At 43.4% G+C, this 7,334-nt stretch overlaps 1 non-coding gene across 1 annotated transcript; it reads left to right on the top strand.

The window, feature by feature from the left end:
* The first annotated feature begins 6,465 nt into the window (after window positions 1-6,465).
* On the top strand, window positions 6,466-6,569 carry LOC126070805 (U6 spliceosomal RNA). The gene has a single exon (XR_007516320.1). It is a non-coding gene; the product is annotated as a U6 spliceosomal RNA (small nuclear RNA).
* The last annotated feature ends 765 nt before the right edge of the window (window positions 6,570-7,334 follow it).

Raw genomic sequence — 7,334 nt, 5'->3', positions numbered from 1 at the left:
AATTTGAAGCCAGGTCTGTGTGACTTCAAAGTTCTTATTTTACTGTGCCGTGCTGCCTCCATAAGGAGCAGGACTCTTAGCTCCATCCCACTAATTTGGATTAATTGGGGGGCAGCCCATATGAATAAGCAAAATTCAGAATTCATCAAATACTTTTAAAGAACAAACTTGAATGGTTTCATGAATATTTAGTAACTCAACTAAGTAAAACAAATGCTGCCAAGATATCTGTCCCCCAGGGACCTGCTGTAATAGATCACGAAGGGTGAACTGTAATTAGAATAGGGACTACATGTAAATGGTGCTTCTACAGAGTATGAAAACAACTTATTCTCTTAGGAATTATAAATATCCCCTTTACCACATCATTGCTATTAACCTGCCTCATCTCTGAAAACAAACCAACTGAAACCTATCGCCTATGCAAAGGATCACAAATTTCGAATTAGTGGTGTCAGGATGAACAATGCTTGCCTTCCTACACCCAGTTTGCAATCATGTCCTCCAATTTCTCGTCCATTTCCCACCACCCCCCTTTCCTCCTGGGAAGACATTTGTCTTGAGAGGCTGGCAATGAGGCATTTGCCATTACACACATTATGACATATTTTACATATGTTCCAAGAAGCCGAGGCAAAATTACACTAGTGAGTTATTAAAAACAGCTCTCAATGCTATTATTATTTATTGCATTTCCAACTCTCTGCAGCAGCTGATTACACTGCTTAATCTTGTATTTTTTTTTTTTTATTCCCCACCCTGAAATTAATTCTCCCTGTAACAGATAAGCAAGGTCAGCCACACTGAGCACCCTTTGGAAAAGAGAGTTGGATTCTGGGAGTTGGACTGATAGCCCTGGGACAGAGGCGCTGTCTTCCCAGTGGAGGAAGCCCTTCTTCTCTCAATCACAGGTCTGACCATGCCAGTATCTTCCACGCAGGCTCCCGTTGCCATCTTCGGCAAGGTCTCTGTGATCTGGCCCCTGCCTCCTCCCAGCCTCATCTCTCACAGCTTCCTCATCTGAGGCTCAGCCATCACAAGGGGCCTGCATTTCCTCCAGTGCCAGCCTCTGCCTTCTGAGCCTTGCCATATGCTGGTGCTTTCTCCTGACATTCTGCCACCACCCCTTTTTCTTGGTCAATGCCTAAGGAAATACCCCTTTGGGAAGCCTCACTGGTGGCGAATAGGAGTGCTCCTTCTGTGCTTACATCTATTGGAGCACTTGATGCACTACATTATCACTGTAAATCTCTGTGTCTCTTGTCACACTGTGAGCTGCTTGAGAGCAAGGCTAGATCTCAGTTGTCTAAACTCCCAGCATAAGGCCTAGCACAAGCAAATGGTTTGGAAACTTAGAAATCCCCAAATGGAAACGGTGTAATAGAGTAGAAAGAGACACTACTAATGGCTCAAATTAGACATGTATCCATTCAACAAATAGGTATTGAGCATCTATTATGAGCCAGGCACTGTTCTAAGCACTAGAGATACAATGATTAGGAATCAGTGGCTGTAGTGCTAATGACCTAATGAGGGAGATGTATGTAAATAACAACACAAATATATAATTACAAATTGTGATAAGTGCTATAACGGGCAAATATTTGGGGCCCTTACAGTATAAACAACTCAGAACGGAATTGGGATAGGGAGTTTTGCCAAGGCTATATTTCTTGAGGAAGGGATGCTTGAGCCAAGAGCTGAAGGATGAATAGGTAGGAATCGGATGACAGGGTGGGCAAGAGCATTTAAGGAAAAGGGGAAAGCATGTGCAAAGGCTCTGAGGTCAGTGGGAGCCTGGGGGTTGAAGGGATGTCTAGGAACTGACAGAAGGCCAGGGCTGGAGCCCAGGGAATGGGCAAGTGTGGAGTGGACAGGGTGGCAGAAAAGGCTGGAGATGCTTTCAGGGGTCAGTCCATACAGAGAATTGTAGAACATGTTAAGAATATATCTAGCCTAGACTCAATGAGTTTTTAAGCAAAGGAACGACATGATGAAATTGTGTGTGTGTGTGTGTGTGTGTATGCATGTATGTATGTTTTAAATGCTGCTGTCTGTAATTTAGAGAACAAGATGGCTGTAGAAAAAGTACACAAAGATTATACAGCATGTACCCACAGACTGCCTCAAAGGACATAGTGGAAAGGTTCACTCTGGGGGCCCTGGCCAGAGCAGAATTCCCAGGGGATCTCATATCTGAGCTCAGGCCAACTCTACTAATTTATTGTTTATGCTTCTAAGATAAAGAGGTCAGAGAATTGTACTTCACCTCTAAGTTCTGCCTCTATCTTCTAAGTCTGGGAAGGGTTAGATCAGCTCCAGCATGGACTTTATTTGCTTTCTTGGGAAGAATAGGACCTTGGGAGGTTGTCTGGTTCATCTTCCCATTCTATCCATCTATCCATCCACCCGTCCGTCCGTCCGTGCATCCATCCGTCCATACAACAAATATTCACTGAGCAAAAGCTGGAGGAGGGTCTTGAACCCAGCTCTCTTGGTTCCTAATACAGTGCTCTTCTGGTCTGGTCCCCATCTACCCAATATGAGTTCTTGTCTCTCAACAATAGGTGAGGGGCCAGGTCTGGCCCAGACATTGCCTCAGAATGTGGTTGTTGAATTGGAGCCCCAGGCAAACCCTGCATTCTTCTGTCCCATTTTAATTGGCTCATTACTTTAAACTTTTGTAGATAAGGGAATAAAAAAGTCAGTGGAATATTGCATTCATCACATTCAAATTAATATGCTTCATTACCACAAAGACAGAGAGCATAGCTGCAATATTTTCTCAAAACTTTTAATTGAACAGAGCATGGGAGGGGGAAAAGAGAAAAAGGAAACCACCAAGCTCAGATGTTGTTTTTCACTTTCTCAAAATGTGTGCTGTTTGTGATCCACTCATCTTATTGGTATTAATTATGAACTAAAATAAAATGGCATGTAACACTGTGCTGAGACTTTAATTAAAGTCAAACCTTCATAACCAGAAACTCTATGAGATCCAAGGTAGTTATTCTAACATTGGAATAAACTTCTGCAGAGCCAGTGGTACTCCCACACTCATTCTACCCCCTGCTGCTGGAGGTAGCTACTTTTGGAAACCATGCATTCACCCATCCAACCATCCATCCACCCATCCGTCCATACATGCACCCACCCACCCACCCATCTATGCATCCATTCCTTCAACAACAACAAAAAAGCTTTAATTTAATGAAGTACTGGTGGAAGAAAATGAATATTAAATATTACTATATTTAGCACTTTATATTTTCTGTTAGCACCAGGCACATGGGGAACATTCAAGTAAAAGTAGTTGTTAGTATTGTATGCATTATCTTATTTAATCATCAAAACAATCCCATGAGGCAGGGACAAATTATTATTATATCGATTTTACAGGGAGTAAAACTGAGGCCCAGAGAGATTAGGTGACTTGCCCAAAGTCATATTGGCTCTGTTTTCCTATTTTACAATGCTGAGCTACAGTGTTCTGGATTACCTAATTTTATGTATCCATCCATCCATTCATCTATTCTGCAATCATTTATAGATCACCTACTGTGTGCCAGGATCTATATTAGGGACTGGAGAGAACTCAGTCTTATTGCCATAGGGTTGAGTGGGGTGGGCTGACAAACAGATAGCTGGGTACTAAGAAGGTGAGTAGGAGGACTATGGAAGTACAATGCAGGGACACCAGGGCTGGGAATCTGGGAAATGTTCCCAAAGGAGGTAAGACTAGTAGAATAATTTCATCTAAAATTCTTGCAGAAGGACCCAGTCAGAGGAGTGGCTTAATGATTCTTCTTCCGCAGGTTTTGTCAAGCCCAAGCCCAGCTGCCCAGCAGCAAACATGGCACAGACCCCATCCAGCCAGACTGCAAGTGGGCTCCATTCAACACCCTGGAAATAGTCCCTACATAGTATGCTATGATGGTTATTTTATGTGTCAAAATGTCTAGGCTATGGTGCCCAGTTCTTTGGTCAAACACTATTCTAGATGTTGTTATGAAGTATTCACATGTGATAAAATCAGTTGGCCTTATGTAAAGCAGATTACTCTTCAAAATGTGAGTGGACCTCATCTAATCAGTTGAAGGCTTTACAAGCAAAAACAGAGATTTCCAGAGGGAGTATTCTGCCTCTGGACTATATATAGACATCATGCCCCAATTCCCTCTCTACCCCGCTATCTGACCTAATGATTCTAGGACACAAAACAGCTGGAATTTCTAGCCTATCCCCTTACCTACAGATTTTGGACTTTCTAGCCCCCATAATTGCCATTTTATTTGTTCTGTTTCTCTTAGAGAGCCCTGACTAAGACACATGCCAATGACTGATCATAGTTGTCTGGGTTGACTGGCATAATGTTGAAATAGAGTAGACGCTAATAAGTATTTGCATCCCCTCCTTCCCTCTAAGGGTCCCCCAAGGCTGTCTGTTGCCTGGGTTCTGAGACCTGAGCCATGCACAATAGCTACACTGGATTCCTCCCCTACATGCTTACAGTGTCTTTATTTGAAATAAAATTCAACACAAGACAGCAATCACTGATGTAGTCAGGGATTAAGAGATTTCTAGGATTGGCATAGTGCTAGGACAATCTAGCTGCTCATTGACAAGGAAGGAGGTGGTGGCTCACAACAGGCAAGCCAGTTGTCCCATGCCATGTAGCAGAGCCAGGGCTTGGACTCAGGTCCCCGACTCCAGCTTGGTGATATTTCCCTGACCCAAGCCCAGCCCAGGGGGGGCATCTTTTAGGAGATTCTCCTACTCTAGGTGGGAGGTCAGGGCACTGCAGAAAAGTGATTCTTGCCCATAGATTAAACATAGATCCTTGCCCTGTTGGCCCAACTTTGCTTTACCATCTCCCCTCCTCTGGCCACAGGCCTCATTTCCCAGCTACTCTTCCTGTCTGTGACTTGCCCCATCTGCTCAATATATAACCCCTTAGATGTTTCCCATCTTAAGTTTCATTTCCAGGGAATTCAGGGAACAGTGCATGTTGTCTCTGGCTTCCCCACAACTATTTCTTCTGATTTCCCTTAGGGATGAAATTTGTGGCTCAAGTTGGCTAGTCAGATCCTTGAATTCCCTCAGTCATGGTAATTGATTTAAGAATGGGTACATGACAGTGTCAGAGTCAATGCAATTCCGTGAGACTTTGGAGTTCAGTTACATGAGCCAATGCATTCCCTTTTTTTAAATAATTTTTATTGTGCTTTAAGTGAAAGTTCACAAATCAAGTCAGTCTGTCACATATAAGCTTATATACACCTTACTCCATACTCCCACTTACTCTCGCCCTAATGAGTCAGCCCGCTCCCTCCTTCCAGTCTCTCCTTTCGTGACGGTTTTGCCATTTTCTAACCCTCTCTACCTTCCTATCTCCCCTCCAGACAGGAGATGCCAACACAGTCTCAAGTGTCCACCTGATACAAGTAGCTCACTTTTCGTCAGCATCTCTCTCCAACCCATTGTGCAGTCCCTTCCATGTCTGATGAGTTCTCTTCAGGAATGGTTCCTGTCCTGGGCCAATAGAAGGTTTGGGGACCATGACCACTGGGATTCTTCTAGTCTCAGTCAGACTATTAAGTCTGGTCTTTTTATGAGAATTTGGTGTCTGCATCCCACTGTTCTCCTGCTCCCTCAGGGGTTCTCTGTTGTGCTCCCTGTCAGGGCAGGCATCGGTTGTGGCTGGGCACCATCTAGTTCTTCTGGTCTCAGGATGATGTAAGTCTCTGGTTCATGTGGCCCTTTCTGTCTCTTGGGCTCATAGTTATCATGTGACCTTGGTGTTCTTCATTCTTCTTTGATCAGGTGGGTTGAGACCAATTGATGCATCTTAGATGGCCACTTGTTAGCATTTAAGACCCCAGACGCCACACTTCAAAGTGGGATGCAGAATGTTTTCATGATAGAATTATTTTGCCAATTGACTTAGAAGTTCCCTTAAGCCATAGTCCCCAAACCCCCGCCCTTGTTCTGCTGACCTTTGAAGCATTCAGTTTATCCTGGAAACTTCTTTGCTTTTGGTCCAGTCCAGTTGAGCTGACCTTCCCTGTATTGAGTATTGTCCTTCCCTTTACCTAAAGTAGTTCTTATCTACTAACTGATCAGTAAATAACCCTCTCCCACTCTCCCTCCCTCCCCTCTTCATAACCACAAAAGTATGTGTTCTTCTCAGTTTATACTATTTCTCAAGATCTTATAATAGTGGTCTTATACAATATTTGTCCTTTTGCATCTGACTAATTTCACTCAGCATAATGTCTTCCAGGTTCCTCCATATTATGAAATGTTTCACAGATTTGTCACTGTTCTTTATCGATGCATAGTATTCCATTGTGTGAATATACCATAATGCATTCCCTTTTTGCTTAAGCAATTTTGGGCTGACTTTTCTGTCACTTACAACCTGAAGAGTCCTGAATGATGAGATAACCTAATAAGAATAGTAGCGTGTTTGCTTCAATAGCACATATACTAAAATTGGAATGATACAGCGATTAGCACGGCTCCTGTGCAAGGAAGACACGCAAATTTGTGAAGCATTCCATATTTTTACACCAAAGACACAAGGTAATTATGAGCCCAAGAGACAGAAAGGGCCGCGTAAATCAGAGACTACGTCAGCCTGCGACCAGAAGAACTAGATGGTGCCTGGCTAAAACCGATGACTGCCCTGACAGGGAACACAACAGAGAATCCCTGAAGGAGCAGGAGAGCAGTGGGATGCAGACCTCAAATTCTCGTAAAAAAACCAGACTTAACGGTCTGACTAAGACTAGAAGGACCCTGGAGGTCATGGTCCCCAGACCTTCTGTTAGCCCAAGACTGGAACCATTCCCAAAGCCAACTCTTCAGACAGGGATTGGACTGGACAATGGGATAGAAAATGATACTGGTGAAGAGTGAGCTTCTTGACTCAGGTAGACACATGAGACTATGTGGGTAGCTCCCGTCTGCAGCGGAGATGAGAAGGTGGACGGGGACAGAAGCTGGCTGAATGGACACAGGAATACACGGTGGAGAGAAGGAGTGTGCTGTCTCATTAGGCAGAAAGCAACTAGGAGTACATAGCAAGGTGTGCATACGATTTTGTATGAGACTGATCTGATTTGTAAACTTTCATTTAAAGCACAACAAAAATTAAAAAAAAAAATTTAAATATTAATTTAATGCTTACTCAATGCCAGGCACTGCTTTAAGTTATTACGTTTGTGAGCTCATTTAGCATGCAGAGAAACCTGATGAGATATGCAATATCGTTCTTATTGTAGGCCTAAAAATAACCCGCTGTCATTGAGCTGATTCCAACTCACAGTAAC

This window comes from Elephas maximus, chromosome 2 (genome assembly GCF_024166365.1).
Source record: "Elephas maximus indicus isolate mEleMax1 chromosome 2, mEleMax1 primary haplotype, whole genome shotgun sequence".
In the NCBI taxonomy this organism is placed as follows: Eukaryota; Metazoa; Chordata; class Mammalia; order Proboscidea; family Elephantidae; genus Elephas; species Elephas maximus.
The sequence above is the reverse complement of the archived record's forward strand: the minus strand, read 5'-3'. Positions and strand labels throughout refer to the sequence as shown.